Source organism: Equus quagga, unplaced genomic scaffold (assembly GCF_021613505.1).
Source record: "Equus quagga isolate Etosha38 unplaced genomic scaffold, UCLA_HA_Equagga_1.0 73442_RagTag, whole genome shotgun sequence".
Taxonomy (NCBI): Eukaryota; Metazoa; Chordata; class Mammalia; order Perissodactyla; family Equidae; genus Equus; species Equus quagga.
Genome location: NW_025802777.1, coordinates 2,196,990 through 2,216,743, shown reverse-complemented (window position 1 = coordinate 2,216,743; position 19,754 = coordinate 2,196,990).

The following is a 19,754-nucleotide window of genomic DNA, read 5'->3' as shown; positions in this document are numbered from 1 at the left end:
TGTCACATTTATTTTAAATCTATAAGACTGGAAACTATTTGAACGAAGGAGCTAGCCAATAGTTTCTCTGCTGTTTCCGGATATTCCTTTATCGTTGACTCACATGCACTCAGTGGGGACTGCCCTTCCTTCTTGCTCCTGTTTCTTCTCTTCTTCCCCAGGGGCTCAGAGGTCCGCTACACTGGACACCACTTCGTGCCTCTTTGTAGTGCACAGAGAAGGTGGTGGCAGGGGCCTTGTAGGCTGAGACCCCTTAGTGGGTTCTTATAACTACTCCGGACTTCGTGTTCAGTTGCTTGGGCTGCTCACTGCACAAGGACACTGTGCTGAGGGGCGAGTGGGGCTGCTATGCATCTGTCTGGAGGAAGGGGCGACTTCTTCCAATACACACAGCAGGCCTGTCCGGCCGTTGGCAGCCTGGCTCCCTTGTCCTCCCTGGTGCACCAAGGCATGGCGCTCAGGGAGTTGCAAAGGCAGCCGCACTGGCCTAGGAAGCATGAGACCCTCAGCTACACACAGAAACTAAGGCTGTGTGGTCTGTTTGCAGCCTCGGGGCGCCGTGCTCTTATTTCAGGGAGAGAAGAGCTTAGGGAAAGCTGCGCTCTATTCCACGCGGGGTAAAAGGAGGAGAGGAAACCTGGGCAGGTTCCACAGGTGGAGGCCCTGAAGATAGATGGGGGGCCTGCTGGCTCTTCCCCTCCGGGCATCGCAGCATCCTTGCTGCTTGGCACTCAGGTACCTGGTGTGCGGGGGGAGGCCCGGAGACCTGGCCCACGGCTTGCCATGGGTAATCCTGCAGAAGGGGCCTTCCATACGCTGTTCCTATTTTCTTGGGAAAGGCACCCGCACTGCCTGCAGCTCACCCACAGACGCCTGGACGCAGCTCACATGCGGGGTGAGAGTCCCGCAGGTTTGTTTTGGGAAACGAGGCCCTTGCCTGGAGTTATGTGGCAGGCACCCCGCGCTGTCCACTGCCTCCGCTTTCTCTCCCACTCTGGGTTTGGGCTGTCTATCCCCAACCCTGGCCCCTCTTTCCCTTCCTCTTCTCCCGCAACCAAAGGACTCCTTCCCACGAGCCCACCTGGCTGGGTCCCCTGGGCTTCGGTCCTTGGTCAAAGTCACTCCCACAGTCACCTGCCCCGGCCCCTCTGAAATCCTTATCACCCTTGTAACTTGTACGGGAGTCTTTCCCCAGACGGGGAGCCCTGCTGAGCAGCGTCTGCGTCTGAGCTGCCCCTCGCCCATCCCTGGAGCCGGGGCTCCCATTACACGCCTGGGAATAACAGAGAGCAGATTAGAGACGAGCCCGCCCGTGCTCCAGCAGCCCCTCTTTAGGGACGTAGATGGCCTTTGTTCTGGGTGAGAACGCAAGTCAGGGCCTTGAGCGGTCACAGCAACATAGTGGCAGCAAATGCCACACAGACCTGGGGTCCATTCGGCCCTGGTGGATGAGCGTCACCAGGAAGGTGGTGACAGTGGCCCTGGGCCCACCTCAGACTGCCAGCATCGAAGGTGACACAGAGAATCAGGCATTTACAGACACTTCCAGTGGCCTTCCCTCTGGGAGTTCAAAGCTCCGCTCTTGTATGAAGTAGGATTATGAGGGGGAAAAAATGACCTCAGTTCTGCTCCCCTTGGGAAAAATTTCCCTGAGTTAATATTAGTGATGAAATTTCAGCTGTTAATAAGGTCCAATATATACAGAGATCATAAAGATGATTCGTTTGCAGAATGTTTCCAGTCTTTCAAAAAACGCAGAAGACTTTGTTGTTCATCAGGTGTGTCATAAGTTCCTCCTTACTATCACGCAGGCTCGTCTCCCACTTTATGCGAAGACGTGACCGTGTTAGGCAGTGGGGGAAATGGCCAGACTCCAGGGAAATTCAACAGCTGCCCCGTTTCCAGGGCTTGCTCCCCAGGGTCCCGGATCAGTTCCTGGGTTTTCAACTGTTCTGGTTTAGTTTACTTTGCTAAGGTCCCTCATAAGAAGGGAAGTACATCAAGACGTGTCGAAAAAGCAGCAAATCTGTGAAGCAAAGCTTTTGAATGATCAGGAAAAATAGCATTCAGGTAAGAGCAGGGTTGGCTGGCAAAGGGGCTGCCGGGGACCCTTCTAGTTTTACCCACGTTGTCCTAGAGCCTGGGGATCACATGGTGCTAAGCGGTTTCTCGTCTCCCCAGGAGAGGAAGGAGATGCTTGGAGTGCTGCCCGGGATTAGAGGATAATGAACTCCAAAACAAGTCACGCGTGGAAGTTATTTTTTAATTTTAATTTGCTTCTCATTTTACATATTTATAGTTCCAGCTTTTTTTTTTTAAGTGAGTTTGCTCTCCTTTCTGTTTTTGTGGTCAGCCTCTCATCACGACCAGATCTACCACATTCCTCCACCTTCTCGCTCTGTTCAAGCTCCTCACCCTAGCCGGGCCGACCCCAGTACACTGCGAAAATGTTTCTCATGCACTTCTAAAGCTGCTTCACGATGCCCTCACACGTAGAGGCGTCAAGAGGATTCTAGAATCTCAGTGAACTTATCCTAACTTCTGACCCAATGCACAAAGTAGTTCTGCAGAGCCCTTTCTTTCTCCTGCTCCCCTCTGAGTTTAAAAAAAAATTGGCCTGATCCATGATCTATTCGATATTCTTCCAGCTTTTATTTTATCTGCAGATTTGATCAACATCAGTATGTCTTCAAAGTCTTTGTTCAAGAAATGGGTGTCAACGTTGGTCGAGGCATGAGAAAGACGGCACAGGAGAGTGGGTCAGAAGTGGCCCGGGTCTTCAGCCTCCGTTCCTGAGGCCGTGGTGCAGAGCTGTACGCCCTGTGCATGCTTCTTCCTCTTGCCTATGAGTACCTCGGGAGAGGCGTAGGCAGATCCCGAGTGCTCGACGTTGATTATTTCCTGGGCTAGCAATCTGACAACTGGATCCACAAAGAAAACAAGGCTGTTGGTTCTCATTCATTCATTCAGCATCCTTTGGGTTCACAGCCATCAACCGGCACAGTGCCAGGTGCCACAGTCCCCATTCTGGGACTCGCCTGAGAAGAGTGGCCATCCCCCCTGGGGTCGGATGCTTTGGGCCCCACCTCCCATCCTCCGGATCTGCTTCTTGCTTCAGCCCCGCTCTGGCGCCCACTGTGCCCAGGTGAGCCTGGCAGCAATTTGCCTCGGTGGTACCAGTTGTCTCTGCCCTGGGTTTCTCTGCTGCTTCCGCACGGGACTGGCCCAACCATTCTGGAACACACATATATCTTGAAATGACAGAACATTAATGGGGCAAGCCTTGACCAGTGGCGACAGGAGTTGGGGGACCAATACTCCCTTCTTAGCGTCTCTCTTCTCAGAAGCCCCCTCCACCTGTCCTCAGGGGGTCCCCAGCGGGAGGGGCCCCTGGGCCCACAACATAACTAGCTGGGTCCCGCACTTACTGGAGTCTCCCCTTCTTCCCTGTTTCCCTCTTCCCAGCCCCCACCTGTTCCCTGGAATCTCTTCCCAAAGCAAACCGCCATGGAGCAAGCTCTTTTTCCCCGGGGAGACCCCGAAGGCCTGTGCCAGGGGCTTGCAGTCTAGGGCAATGGAGCAGGGCACCCAAACCATTACTTACGAAATGACATGGAGAGGGCTAACGGGGGTATTTCACAAAGCATGGGGGACACAGATGGAGGAGAGCCCCGACTCTGTTGGGGGGCGGCCGTGGGTCAGGGAAAGGCTGACTAGGTCTTGAGTGTCTGTAGAAATAAACAATGTTGAAGAGGAAGTGGAGGGGGGGGAAGGACAGTCATTCTAGACAGGCGGAGCAGCTTGGTCAAAGGCTGGGAAATGAGAGCGGCTGCGCTCCGTGGTTGTGGCTAGATCCAGCTAGATGTTAACCGTGTTTGGTTGGACCTGATTGAGGTGAGTTTGGAAACGAAGGGACGGCCTGGTGAAATGTGGCCTTGTAGAGCCTTTAGTTTTATCCCAAAGGGGAGGGGGAGCCATCCAAGGATTGAGCAAGGCAGGGGCATCCTCAAGTTTGTACATCACTTGAAGACTGGCTATTCAAAGTGTGGTCCTGGGCCAGCTGCATCAACCTCAGCTGGGAGCTTGTTAGAAACGCCGACTCCAGGCCCTGCCCCAGACCCGTGGAATCCAAAACTGCATTTTAGTAAAAGCGCAGGGAATTTCAAAGCACACTAAAGTTTGAGAAATCCTGTTCTAGGACAGTTTGCAGTGGATGCTTTTGACTGGGGGGTTAGGGGTGGGGTGCCCAGGCCCCATCAGGGCTCTGCAGGGCAAGATGAGGGGGCTGGGGGACAGGGCATCTGCTAAGGCATCTGGGTGGGGAGGCAGAGGACAGCACCCAGGCACCTGCCGGGTCTCAGCCACAGGTGGGTGTGAACTACTTCCTGGAAACGTGAGGCTGAGGGCAGGTGGGCGGGGAAGGGGGGTGAGGAGCCCCGTTTGGGGCGTGCTACAGTCAAGGTGTCTGTAGCGATGGGTCCAGAACTCGGAACCAGAGGTGTTCACTGGGAGCGGCTTTTAGTGAACTGGCTGGCTTGGCATCTTTGCCATTTTCTAAATCTTTTCAAACCACCCTTTTAGTGATCAGGTCTAAAATGTTGTCCGGGATCAATGACAACATTACCAGAATGAAATTTCTGGAAGCCATCTTGTAAAAAACTGGGACATTTACACTTTCCCTTTTATTTGCACCTATATTAAGATCTCTGAGTGGGGTCCCCCAGAAGTAGCACCCCCACTTCCTCACCGGGCTGCTGAATGAGTCAGGAGTGAAGTAATGGGTAAGGAGGGTGCAGACTGTCACCTTAGTACAGCTGAGCTAAGCTGAGGTCTCTCAGTTGAGTAGGTTTGTCACTGCTGAGCCCCCAAATCAGCAGACCTAGACACCCAGTCACAGGCAGGCAGCTCGGTCCTAATCACCTCCACCTGTTCTTCCACATTTGCCAGAGAGCCACACCTGCTTCCCAGGGCAGCGTGTGCAAGGGCCACAGGAGGCCGGGAGTCACACGAATGGGGCCTCGGGCTCAGGAAGGAGACACGGAACTGCGGGTGGGGGGGGGGGGGGGGGGGGGGGGGGGGGGGGGGGGGTTTGGGAACTGCTCGCCCACTGCACACCTGTCTCTGCTCACCCAGCTCTGAGGACAGCGAGTCTGTAAGCTCTCCAACATCTTTTTCTGTTTATTTTTTTATTTTATTGAGGTCACATTGGTTTACGACATTGTGTAATTTCAGGTGTACATTATTACATATCAGTTTCTGTATGGACTGCATCGTGTTCCTCCCCAATAGTGTAGTTTTCATCCATCAGCATATATTCATGCCCCTTTACCCCTTTCGCCCTCTGCCCACCCCCTTTCCCTCTGGTGACCACTAATCGGTTCTCCTTATCCATGTGTTTGTTATCTTCCACGCGTGAGTGAAATCATGTGGTGTTTGTCTTTCTCTGTCTGGCTTATTTCGCTTTGGCATCTTTGTGTTGACCCACCTGGGCCTTGAAGCGCTGACCTGAAGGAAGCCTGGAGGTGTTCTTTTTCTCCGCTCCAGCGCCCCATCCAGCCCTGTGGGATGTTTTCAGTTTGCATAGGGCTGTCTTCGGTGAGGAGCTCAAAGGGAAGTGGGACAAAGGCGGAAGCCCCCTAGAGCAGAGGAGTGGGCACCGAGTCCTTTCAGCCGCGGACCCCAAGCTTCTGGCCTTGCGTAGAGAGGGTGCTAGAAGATTCTGGCTCTGTCTCCAGCTGGTCGCGTGATCATGGTAGAATCACCGCCATCTCAGGAGCTCTGTGGAACCTTCCTTGAGAGGAGGGGATGTCTCTGGGGTCCTTGTTTTCACTTGCCCATCACCTTGCTACTTCTCTCAGGCAAAGCTGTGTGAAGCCGATAGGCCTGCCTGCCCTGAGCTGCCTCTGGCTTGGGATGCGCTCCCTGCCCTGGCTGATCGTTCCTCCTGTCTTTTTAAAATTATTTTTTAAAAGTAGCTTCTGAAATCCCTTAAGCCACCTTTCTCCTTTGAAGATAGACAGTGAATTTTACGGAGCTCCATCATCCAATGAGGCAATTGGGAAACTAATCTGTGTTTTCCCAATTTACCCAAGAACCACAGGGCTGCTTGTTAAAGATGCAGGTTCCAGGCTCTCCCAGGGCCCCAACAGTGAATGTGTAAAGCCTGTTGCTCACAGCGCGGCCTCGCCTGGGAGCTTGTTCTAACAAGGCCGAGAATGCAGGATCCTGGGCCCCGCCCTACCCAGGAAGGCAGAACCTGCACTCTAACAAGACGCCCAGGGGATCTGCTTTCACATTCAAGTTTGAGAGGCGCTGCTCGCAATCAGCTCTTCTCAGCCTTGGCTGCACATTTGTGTCGATTGGAGTCATCGAAAGAGTGGACAAAAATCTCTCATGCCTGGGGCTCACCCCGAGGAACTCTGATTGGTCTGCAATGGGGCCCTAGCATCGTCTACTTTATATTTACTTTCCAAAGGTTTACTGAAGTATAATATACACCAAGTGCATGCATCATGTGTTCAGATCAGTGAGTTTTCACCAACGGACACACCCATGTAACCCAGATCAGGGATCAAAACAGAACCAGCACCCAGGCCCCGCTCCCCCTCCAAAGATGACCAGATAACGACTTCTAGCAGCGCAGGGCCTGCCTGCTGTTGTGCTTTCTGTGAGCCGGATCACAGGGTCTCTTCTCTCCCGTCTTTCGCTGACTGGCGGGTGAGGGACTCATGCAGAGTTGTGTGTGGCTATGCAGGACTCATCCTCACCGCTGTGCAGAAGGCCGTGGCGTGAACACACCTCTCTGTCCATCCTACCGTGGCTGGGCATCATCAGCTTTCTTCCCGGTCGGGGCCATTAGGAAAATGGCACCTGTGTTTCTTAACAGTTCCCGTGATGGTTTTTAACATAGAGCCAGATCTGAGAGCCGCTGGCCCCGCAATGTCACCACACCTGTGGGGAAGGAGCGTGCACCTTTGCAGTGACAGCCTGCCCCGTTCTCATCAGCTCCACCTTCAGAGCCCATTGGGTCTCTGCTGGCAGCTGGCTTTTCTTTTTATCTCTGTGTCCGGCTGCCCAAGGATGACAAATGGCCATTTCCAGAAGCCTCTGTGTTCTTCCAGGACAGCAGGAGCTGTGATAAACTTTAAAGTCTGAACTTATTTAAGTCAAGCGCTCTGACGAACGATGACATGACCTTACACGCTCCCCTGCGAGTCTTCAAGCATCCGGCCAGAGGAAAGGCTGCCATGTGACTTCCTGCCTCCTGGCAGGAGGTGCTCAGGATGCAGGCTGGGCCCCAGGGCCAGCACGGCTGTGATGTGAGGCGAGGGAGGCACTTGTCTGGGGTGCAAAATTGAAGGGGACTCCGAAAAGTCAGTAACCCAGATAATAAGGTTTTAATACAATATTTAAAAAACCAAAGTTAACGCAAAAAATCCATGATGAACAGAATATCAACATTTTAAATAAAGTCCAGTGCTGAACTGGGCCATATTGGACCATGAGCAAAAGAAAAAATGTGCACCCCTATATACATGTTCTAATGTATTTTTTTTTTAAGGCCTATAAAGTTTTTAATATGGTGTCTGAGACAAAATAACTATTCGACCAAAGATGAGTAAAAGAAAACATGTAGGTTTACTTGGATCCTTGCCTTTTGTTTTTATTAAACATTTTTTTATTAAGGTTATAAAAGTTAACATCCTTGTGAAATTACAGTTGTACATTATTATTAGTCATGTTGTAGGTACCCCACTTCACCCCTAGTGCCCTCCCCCCACCCCCTTTCCCCTGGAAACCACTGATCAGTTCTCCTTGTCCATACGTTAACTACCACCTATGAGTGGAGTCATACAGAGTTCGTCTTTCTCTGTCTGGCTTATTTCACTCAACATAATACTCTCAAGGTCTATCCATGTTGTTGTGAATGGGACAACTTTGTCCTTTTTTATGGCTGAGTAGTATTCCATTGTATAAATATACCACAACTTCTGTATCCAATCATCAGTTGCTGGGCACTTAGGTTGGTTCCATGACTTGGCTATTGTGAATAATGCTGCAATGAAGATAGGGGTGCATAGAGCTTCTGAAATTGCTGATTTCAGGTTCTTAGGATATATACCCAGTAGTGGGATGGCTGGGTCATAAGGTATTTCTATTCTTAACTTTTTGAGGAATCTCCATACTGTTTTCCATAGTGGCTGCACCAGTTTGCATTCCCACCAACAGTGTATGAGGGTTCCCTTTTCTCCACAGCCTCTCCAACATTTGTCACTCTTGGTTTTGGATATTTTTGCCATTCTAACAGGTGTAAGGTGATATCTTAGTGTAGTTTTGATTTGCATTTCCCTGATGATTAGTGATGATGAGCACCTTTTCATGAGTCTATTGGCCATCCGTATATCTTCTTTGGAGAAATGTCTGTTCATGTCCTCTGCCCGTTTCGTAATTGGGTTATTTGATTTTTTATTGTTGAGTTGTGTGAGTTCTTTGTATATTATGGAGATTAACCCTTTGTCGGATAAATAACTTGTGAATATTTTTTCCCACTTAGTGGGCTGTTTTTTTGTTTCAATCCTGTTTTCCCTTGCCTTGAAGAAGCTCTTTAGCCTGATGAAGTCCCATTTGTTTATCCTTTCTATTGTTTCCCTCATGTGAGGGGTTATGGTGTCCGAAAAGATTCTTTTGAAGCTGATGTCAAAGAGTGTGCTGCCGATATTCTCTTCTAGCAGACTTATTGTTTCAGGCCTAATCTTTCGGTCTTTGATCTATTTTGAGTTTATTTTAGTAAATGGTGAAAAAGAATGGTTGATTTTCATTCTTTGACATGTGGCTGTCCAGTTTTCCCAGCACCATTTGTTGAAGAGACTTTCTTTCCTCCATTGTAGGCCCTCAGCTCCTTTGTCAAAGATTAGCTGTCCATAGATGTGTGGTTTTATTTCTGGGCTTTCAATTCTGTTCCATTGATCTGTGCATCTGTTTTTGTCCCAGTACCATGCTGTTTTGATTACTGTGGCTTTGTAGTCTGTTTTGAAGTCAGGGATTGTGATGCCTCCAGCTTTGTTCTTCTTTCTCAGGTTTGCTTTAGCAATTCGGGGTCTTTTGTTGCCCCATATGAATTTTTGGATTCTTTGTTCGATTTCTGTAAAGAATGACATTGGAATTCTGATTGGGATGGTGTTGAATCTGTATATTGCTTTAGGTAGTATGGACATTTTAACTATGTTTATTCTTCCAATCCATGTGCATGGAATGTCTTTCCATCTCTTTATGTCGTCGTCGATTTCTTTCAAGAAGGTCTTGTAGTTTTCGTTGTATAGATCTTTCACTTCCTTGGTTAAATTTATCCCAAGGTATTTTATTCTTTTTCTTGCGATCGTGAATTGGATTGAGTTCTTGAGATCTTTTTCTGTTAATTCATTGTTAGCATATAGAAATGCTACTGATTTATGTATGTTGATTTTATACCCTGCAACTTTGCTGTAGTTGTTGATTGTTTCTAATAGTTTTTGTATGGAATCTTTGGGGTTTTCTATATATAAGATCATGTCGTCTGCAAACAGCGAGAGTTTTACTTCTTCGTTGCCTATTTGGATTCCTTTCATTTCTTTTTCCTGCTGAATTGCTCTGGCCAACACCTCCAGTACTATGTTGAATAGGAGTGGTGAAAGTGGGCACCCTTGTCTTGTTCCTGTTCTGAGAGGGATGGGTTTCAGTTTTTGTCCATTGAGTATGATGTTGGCTGTGGGTTTGTCATATATGGCCTTGATTATGTTGAGGTACTTTCCTTCTATACCTATTTTATTGAGGGTTTTTATCATAAATGGATGTTGGATCTTGTCGAATGCTTTCTCTGCATCTATTGAGATGATCATGTGGTTTTTGTTTCTCATATTGTTAATGTAGTGAATCACGTTGATTGACTTGCGGATGTTGAACCATCCCTGTGTCCCTGGTATACATCCCACTTGATCGTGGTGTATAATCTTTTTGATATATTGCTGTATTCGGTTTGCCAAAATTTTGTTGAGGATTTTTGCATCTATATTCATCAGTGATACTGGCCTGTAGTTTTCCTTCTTTGTGTTGTCCTTGTCAGGTTTGGGGATCAGGGTGCTGTTGGCTTCATAGAATGTGTTAGGGAGTGCTCCATCTTCCTCTCTAATGTATTTTTTAATGGTCTGGATTTTTTCCAGAAATTTAAAGTAATTGAAAAATATTGAAGAATGGAAAAGGAGGTGTACTAAAACTCATAACATTATTTTAAGTTTAAATATTTTACTAACATTATAAACAGAAATTATTATAATTTTACTCTCCTGGCTTTAATGGAAACAAACTCATCAATAGTATTTTCAAGATCTCTTCTTTGCTTATCTCATTTTCAATTTGATAACTGCTCCATCTGACAATTGCTCTTGACCAAGGGATGGTCTAAAATAATTTTAAATTAATATTAAATATTATTTTCAGTATTAAATAACATTAAACATAAAATATTTTAATAACATTAAAATTATCTAAAATTGTAAGTTGATCAAGAGAAATTACTACACAAGGCAATTCTCTCTTTAATATTAAATATCATCATTATCAAATGTTAATATTAAATAGCATTAAACATGTAATGTTTTAGTAATGTTAAAATGATTTAAGAATCGTCACTTCATTGCCTGGGGTCCAACGTCTTGAGAACTGTTGCTTTCTATCTTCTGTCTGGTGTTGTAGTTGTTTTAGGCGGGAAGACAAATCCAGTCCCTATTATTCCATCTTGGCCAGAGTGGAAATCTTCCATAACTTTGAACTTTTTCTTCATATTGTCAATCTTCTCGTCTCTTTGTACCGACTCTGTGTAATTTTTTCCCGATGCGTCTGCTAGCTCATGAATTCTCTTCAGTTACGTGAACTCTGTTCTTTGAGCCAGTCATCATCGTCCATTCGGGCTGCTCTAACGAAATACCAGGCATCTCATAAACAACAGAAATTTATTTCTCACAGTTCTGGAGGCTGGAAGTCCAAGATCAAAGTGTCGGCAGATGTGGTGTCTGGTGAGACCGGATTTCTGGGCCGTGGACAGCGTCTTCTTGCTGTGTCCCTCACTTGGTGGACGAGGTGAGAGCTCTCTGGGGTCTCTTTATAACTAATCCATTCATGTGGGCTCCACCCCTGTGACCCACTCATGTCCCAAAGTCCCCACCTGAAAACACTATCACATTAGGGATGAGGTCTCAACATAAGAATTTTGGAAGGACACAAATATTCAGTCCATAGCACCATTTACCAAGTTTTTAATTTCAAATTGTTTTCCTTTTCTAGAAGTTCCATTTGTTTCTTTCTGAAGTCTGCCTGTTCAGTCCTGATAATGTTGAATTACTTATTTATCATCTTTATTTCCCTCTTTTTTCCTTTAAGTGTTGCATAAATACCTGTCGTGCACCTGGCATACGACAGCTGTAACGCCTGCAGCTTTTGGGGGTCTGATTCTGTTGCTGGCCGTTTCTGCCAACTCTCACGCGTGGGGCCTGCCTCCTTGTGTGGTGACTGCGAGCTCTTGGCTTGATCTACTGGAATCATGAGTGCCTACATTTGGGGTGCTTTTATATGGAGAGGACTGTCGTCTGATTCAATTGTGAGCCAAATTGTGACTTGAAACCACGTGTTGGGGCCCCCAAGGCCACCCCCAGGTTTGGTGATTTGCTAGGACACACAGACATGGGATATAGACATACTCCTGGGGGATAACTGATTGCAGTGAAAGGACACAGAGCAAAATCAGTGAAGAGAAAAGATGCGTGAGGGACATCTGGAGGACACCAGGAGCAAGCTTCCAAGAGTCCTTCAGCGGAGTCACACAGGATGTGCTTGATTCCTCCAGCAACGAGTTGTGACAACACATGTGAAATACTGCCTACCAAGGAGGCTCATTAGAGACTCGGTGCCAGTGTTTCTGGGAGGCTGGTAACGTGGGCACCTTCTGCCTGCCTAGCACGCATCAAAATTCCAGACTCCCAGAGGGGAGCATGCGTTCAGCACAAATAATTCATGGTCCCTTGGGTAGAAGGAGTGTGTCTGCCTCAGGAGGAGAGCAAAATAAGCACTAGATTAAATGATGCTCTGATCTCACTTAACACAGTTTAAAAGCAAAACCTAAAATGGAGAGAGCTGTTTCCAAGTAAGTTAATTATGTCCCCCAAACAAAGCTCTAGAATATTTATAGGGCTACAAAAATACCCAGCCTCCAACAAGGAAAATTCACAATGTCTGCCATCCAACAAAAAATTACCAGATATGCCACAAGGCAGGAAAATGTTACCCAGAATGAGGAGGAAAAAAAAAAAATAAATTGAAACCAACCCAGAAATGGAAGAGATGATAGAATTAGTATACAAGGAGATTTAAAAAGTTGTTATAACTGTATCCCATATGTTAAAAAAGCTAGAGGAAAGATGGAACATGTTAAGTAGAGACATAGAAGATATAAATAAGATCCAAATCAAATTTCTAGACATGAAAACTATGCCAGCTGGGATTAATGGCAGATTGGACTTTACAGAAGGAAAAGAGAAGATTAGTGAACTAGAAACTATCCAAAATGAAACACAGAGGGGGAAAAAAAGGAAAGAATTTTAAAAAGCAGTAGCAATCTCTGGGACAATTTCAAATGGCTTACTAAGAGTGTAATTGGAATCCTTGAAGGAGAGAAAAAGAGGGCAAAAAAGAAAAAGTATTTAAGGAAATAATGGCTGAAAAATTTCCAAGTTTGACAAAAGCTACAAACCCAAGAAATGAAATGAACTTAAGTGTGTATGGGTGCACACACACCCCATAAAAGGTACACCATGCTACATCATAATCAGATTGCATAAAACTGGGAATAGAGAGAAAATCTTAAAAGCAGAGTAAAAATGATATGTATAGGGAAGAAAGAAAAGGACAGCAGACTTCTCATTGGAAATAATTCAAGCTGGAAACAGTGAACCAACACCTTTGAAGTACTAAAAGAAAACACCCCACTATCAATCTAGAATTCTATACCCAGCAAAACTATCTTTCGAAATTGGCAAAATACTTTTTTTAGACATACAGAAGCTGAAAGCATTTAGCACCAGTGGACCTACACTACAAGAAACATTAATGTTAATGTCCTCTAGGCAGAAGGGCAACGATATCACGTGAAAACTTGGATCTGCAGGTGAAATGAAGAGCACCGGAAACGTAAACTTAGATGGGCAAACATAAAGCCTTTGTTTCTTATTACATTTCTTCGAAATTTTAATCGACTATTTAAAGAGAAAATAATAACAATGTATGGTGGAGCTGATGCCATACACAGAAGTGAAATGTATGATGACCACAGCACAAATACTGGGAAGGGAGAAAAGGAAGCCTACGCCGTCAATTCTTGTAGCACACGTAAGGTGGTATGATGTTACTTGAGGGTAGACTATGATAGGGTAAAGGTGTATACTTTTAACTCTACAGCAGCCACTAAAATAATACAACACAGTTATAGCTAATAAGCCAACAAAGGAGAAAAACAGAATGATAAAAAATACTCAGTTAATCCAACAGAAGGGAGAAAAAGAGAAAACAGGGAACAAAGAACCGGTAGGATAAATAGAAAATGAATGATAAGTTGGTAGATTCAAATCCAACCATATCAATAATCCCATTAAACATAAATGATCCAAATACCCTGATTAAAAGGCAGAGGATGTCAGATTGGATTTAAAAAATCAGTACCCAAAAATATACTGCCTATAAGAAACAGACTTTAAATATAATGACACAAAGAGGTTACAAGTAAAAGGATGGAAAAACATACCAAGCTGGAGTATTTATATTAATACAAATGAAGTAGCTTCACAGTAGATAAGTAAGGTCATTTAAAAAATGGTAAAGGGGTCAGTTCATCAACCCTGTACATTTATGCATCTAGTATCAGAGCATTAAACTCCATGAGGCAAAAATTGATAAACTGGAAGGTAAAAGAGACAGACAATTATAGTCCTTCTTCCTTCCCCCCTCCTTCCCATCCTCCCTCCATTCCTTCCTTCCTTGTCAAAAAGCCATTAGGTAGATCCCCATGAGGTGGGCAGTCAGCCTGAGTGTGGGAGGCAGGCCCAGGGGGGCCAGAGATTGGTTACATGCAGGGAGACTGAGGTAATGCGAGCCTTGTTTCTCACCATCAGAGAGAGAAGGTACAAACACGGAAAGAGGAGGCCACGGAATGAACCATGTGGTGTTGGATTGGAATTGAATCTATCGGTGTGAACTCACAGACTTCTGCCGGTATGGATAGGACGAGAAGACTCAGAAGTGAATCCAGACGTAAATGTGTATGCGTGTGTGTGTGTGTGTGTGTATTTTTTCCCCTTTAAGCCTGTCCACTGAAGGGGCTGGGAGCTGCCCCACTCTAGTGTCAGTAGCACACGTAATGCCCGGGTCTTGGTTTCCAAACGCCCTTCTCCACTAAAAGGAATGAGGTTCCTTAGAGAAGTGACTGATTTCAGGGGTCTGGCAGGGAAAGAATGAGATGAGTCTGGAACAACAGAAAGTAGGAAAATACTCAAAGAATAAAGAGGACATGTCAAAGGTCAGAGATGCCAGTTTGAACTTCCACTGGTAAATCTAGAATAATCTGAGAATCAAAATTTAAAAAGAAGTGACGGCAACTGATTCTAACCCATTGAGAAGAATAGGAATCCGTGAATCCACAACACTTAAACAAGGAAATGAATAAATCAGTGAGAATAACAGAACATTTTTTCTTTCGGTAGAAAGCCCACAAATAAATGAAGAGAGAACGGAGGTATGAGAACATCTCCAATTGGCGATGACTGTAAAAAATAATTAATTCAGGCAAGAAAACCCACAAATCCTAAAATTAGTGGGTAAAATTGAGACGAGGAATGGGGTTTTACATAGTCTCAAAATATCTCCCTGCAAAAGATTGCTTTACAAAGGGGAAAAGCATAGTGGAGAGACCTGGCAGCAATGATCTTTGTCAAAGGATTGAAATTAGTGCCATCAGTAAAGGGACAAACAGACGTTGTATGCCGCCCCTGGGCTGACACGAAAAGAACACAGCTTCTGTGATGTTCCGGCGCAAAAAGGCATAACTCACCCCCAATTAAGGGACACTCTGCAAGATGACCGCTCTTACCATCTTCCAAACGATCAAGGCCACGACAGGCAAAGACAGGCTGAGGAATATTCCACGTTGAGGGAGATGAGAAAGGACTGGGTTGTCTGAGGATAGGGAAGGGAAAGTGAAAGATAAATGGGAGGAAAACAAGCCTGTGACTGTTTTACAAATGCTACTGTGCACAGGTGCACAGCGCCTTGCTTGTGGCAGCACTCAGTCTAGCTCCTCCTACAGCACTAGTCACAGCCAGTACTTAGCTATTGCTGTTCTTAGGTTTACTGATGAGTTTATCCAGACCACTCACCACTCTGGGGTGAGCTAACGGGCACTTTAGCAGTGCCAGCGACACTCACACCAGCACGTCACACCCCCAAGACTATTACGGCAGCCCAAGAGTGCATGGCATTTACAAAGTTCAAGGGACTCCTCCGTGCGAGACCAGCCATTTGAACATTTCCATTCCTCCTTGAGCTTACTGAGAACCACAGAAAAAGTAAAACATGCTTTGAGCCTTATTGAGTAGCTGAATCAAAATCTGGGGAATATATGCACAGATATTCAAGAAGTTCCTTCAAATGTTAGCTGAAAATAAATGGGCTGGTTGTCTTCTTGCCTCTGACAAGCCTTCTTTGCTGTCTTTATTTACCAAATACTTAATAGGCCCCTTCCGTTTGCCTGGTCCTGGAAACACAAAGATGACTGACAGCCCCTGCCCTGAGCCCCTCTCCGTCTTGTGGGACAGACCACACGCAGGGAGAATAAAAGGCAGCAAGTCCAATGCCAGGGCAGTCAGGGTTTCATGAGAACCCTTAGGAGGGACAATGCTTTGGGCTGGGGTGAGGAGTGAGTGGAAAGGAGTCAGGAAGTACTTCCTGGAAGAAATGATGCCAACTATAATAAATGGGATCTAAGACACTCAGCTGGGCAAAATGCAGGTCTGCATTACCAGGAGGTCAACGAGCTGACCAAGGGACCCTACTGTGGAGGATGGGGACCGACGGCCGATCATACGATACCCCAACTCGTGCTACGGCATGGCTGCACCATGCTGTGTTTTCAAACTGCTTTTACGACAACATGGGGAGTCTTTTTCTCCAGTCCTATGCCTCGTTCGAGGAATACCTGCCACTCAACTTTCCTAGTCCACAGAGTTTATGCTGTTAACACAGTCAAGCCAGTTTCCGGCTGGGGAAAAATATTACACATTGGACATGTGGCTTTGCCACAACTGGCATTTGCTGTTGAGTGTGTGCCTAAGACGGAGGAGGATGCAACAGGAGTGCGACAACCCCAAACCTCAAAAAACTGTTATTACTAAGAAGAAAGGGCAAATCTAAGTTCCTAAAAGGAAACGGCATTTGGTGGCAAATTGAATAGTAGGGCTAAAGCAGATTAAAATAAGATTCTACTGATTGTCCCTAATGCAGTGTGTTCAAGAAGCTTTTAGCCAGAGGCTCCCAAGAAAGAATAGTTTAGGATACCAGGCAAGAAAAACGCAACCATTGGAAGAGCTGAGTGCGAGCCCGGGGTGGGGTGAATCCACACTCGTCAGCCAGGTACGTCTCTCCTTTCCCTCCCTCTCGAGCTCCACTGTCAGTTTCGTGGTGTTTATGGGAAATATCCACAGCTCAGCTCTTCACTTCACAGGGAGAGCTAACATAACAAGAGGTCAACACGTCCCACTGTTGGGGAAGAACCTCCTTAGAACAAAAAAGACACTACAACGTGGAGGCCCTTAAATTATGAAATAAAACCAGTTATCAATTGCTATGCTGAAACGCAGGGTGCCAAACTTTCTTTTCATGCATTTACCCTACAATCACGTGAAAGACCACTAACTTGAAGAGCAAAGGAAAAGATGGATAAGTAAAGATTGCTCCTTCTCTGGTTCTGATTGTGTCTTTGTGGTGCCCCAAGGACTGAAGCTTTACTATGAACTTAATCTTCAAGCAATGTGGCGCTGATGGGGAAAATCAAATCTCTCCCAATTTTCTTTTTTAGATGTATGTAGCTCTCACTCCTGTGTAGGGATTCAGGCATTTCCCAGAAATCTTTTTTTTTTTTTTGTAAGTATGCTTTTTGTTGAGGAAGATTGGCCCTGAGCTAACATCTGTTGCCAATCTTCCTTTTTTTCCCCCTCCCCAAAGCCCCATTACATAGTTGTACATCATAGTTGTAGCTCATGCTAGTTCTATGTGGGACGCTGCCACAGCATGGCTCGAGGAGTGGTGCGTAGGTCTATACCCAGAATCCAAACTGGCAAAACTCTGGGCTGCTGCAGCAAGGTGCACAAACTTAACCACTTGGCCACGGGCCGGGCCCCACTCACAACTCTGTTATTTATTTATTTGTTTTTGAGGAAGATTAGCCAGCCCCTCACAACTCTTTTATTTATTTATTTTTCTTTGAGGAAGATTAGCCCTGAGCTAACATCTGCTGCCAACCCTTTTTTTGCTGAAGACTGGCCCTGAGCTAACATCCGTGCCCATCTTCCTCTACTTTCTATGTGGGACGCCTGCCACAGCATGGCATGCCAAGCGGTGCCATGTCCGCACCCGGGATCCGAACCGGCGAACCCCGGGCCGCCGAAGCGGAACATGTGCACTTCAGTGCTGTGCCACAGGGCCAGCCCCTCACAACTCTTAAGTGGCTATTCTTATTACCCAGACAGAAGAGCTTTATCTTCACTTTCATAAATTTAAATGCTATCATTAGTCATTATCATCAAAGTCCAAAACATACCAATGAGACTGTGACTCAGAAGAAAATACAGTACAGATTTATTGACTCCAATCATTCTCAGTCAAGATTTAAGCAAAGTAAACAGACAACAGAATTGGATACAAATAAGCAATGGATTAACATTAGATAGAAATCCTATTTTACTGTGAATTTTCAGTCCAAAAAAGCTTATTCCTAAATAAAATTGAACAATGATTTACTCTGCTAAGGCATATGTCAACAAAATATACACAATTATAAAACCACATTTGTTTTTCTTTTAACAATAAGCATTTATTCAATGAAAATTCTGAAATACTCTTGGATTAATGTCACTAAGAAATTACCACCTTTTGAAAATTAGTATTAACCAAGTACAACTTTGTGGGAAATCTGGACAGCACGAATAAAAGACTCAGGAGCACTGAATTCAATTATTTTAAAGTTTTACAGTAAAATACTTTGGTTCCCAAACAATTGTCTCTAAAAGGAATTTTAAAAAAATCTAACATGAACTCATTTTTGCTCTTCTGGAATCTAAATGCGGACGGCTCAGTTTTCTTCCCAGTAGCATGGAAATGCCGTACACTAGAGAACTCGACGGGAAGCACTGAACGAGTGTGTCAAAAATTATGCAAACATCAAACTTCTTAAAGTGCTAAAGCCACAAGAGAAAAACCTATTCTTAAAACTTAAAAAAAAAGCCAGTGTTAAAGAACTTATTAAAGAATATGGGTTAGCATTATTTAAATCAATAATGCTTTTCATAATTATTGCAAAAAACATGAATGAAATATCAAAAATTGATAAACTGACTCATAATATTCCAATATTAATTAGTGCAATTTATAAAGAAACCTGTTATGAATGACCTCTAATTACTTTTGTAGTAAGAAAATTCAAATATTTTACTTCCTGAAGTTTCAGATTATGGTTGTACACACACTCACACACACACACACACACACACACAAAATCTGTGGGAACAAAGGCTGACTTCAGAGCTGTTAATTCCTGTCCCTCCCTCACCCTGACCGTCAGTTGGCCTGTAGATGGAGACACCTCCTGCCTCCACGAAAGGGCACATTTCACTCTCGTCTGTTTCTATGCTCAGCATCAGCGGGTGTTACGTGTGGATACGATTACCACCAATTAAGTGCTGGGGCATATTTTTAAAGAGGCTGTAAGGATCCATTCCAAAACAGAAAACCAAGAACCACATCCACCTCCCCACAAATGCAAATAACATCACTGTTGAAGTATTTGTATATTTTGATAAAATTATAATGCATACTAACCATAACTAGTTTTGAAGGCAAATATTCTATTAATCTTGAAATATTACTATTAAAAAATGCAGTTACCTCCATTGCTTACTTTGATAAAAACATGTTTTATGGTGTTCCTCCCTCCCTCCCCCACATGAAGAAAATGATTCAATAAAAGGTTCTGAGATTAACAAAGAATATATTAAAACATCTTACATTCTTTCCACAACCGCGTCAAAGCAGGCATCCTGAATACTTACAGGTCAAAGCAGGCATCCTGAATACTTACAGGGCATAACGAGCTTTCTACATTTTCAAAAATTAATTACAATCAGAAAAAACATTTACAAGAATATCTTTACTAGCTAAAGAGTTGCAACAATGAAAGACCAACTTGCCTACTGGCTGAGAAAAACATTGTTAAAAAAACTGTTTGCTGAACAAAGCAATTAAGGTGTCTTTCATTATTTTACTTCTTAACATTTAAAATAGCTACAGGAGTGGAAGCATATTTCATTTTTTGACCATCAAAATAAACTCTTCCAGCCTAATGCTTTTCAGATACAGTATAAAAAGTAATAGAAAAACCAGAACTGCATTATAAATGTTTTTGGTTC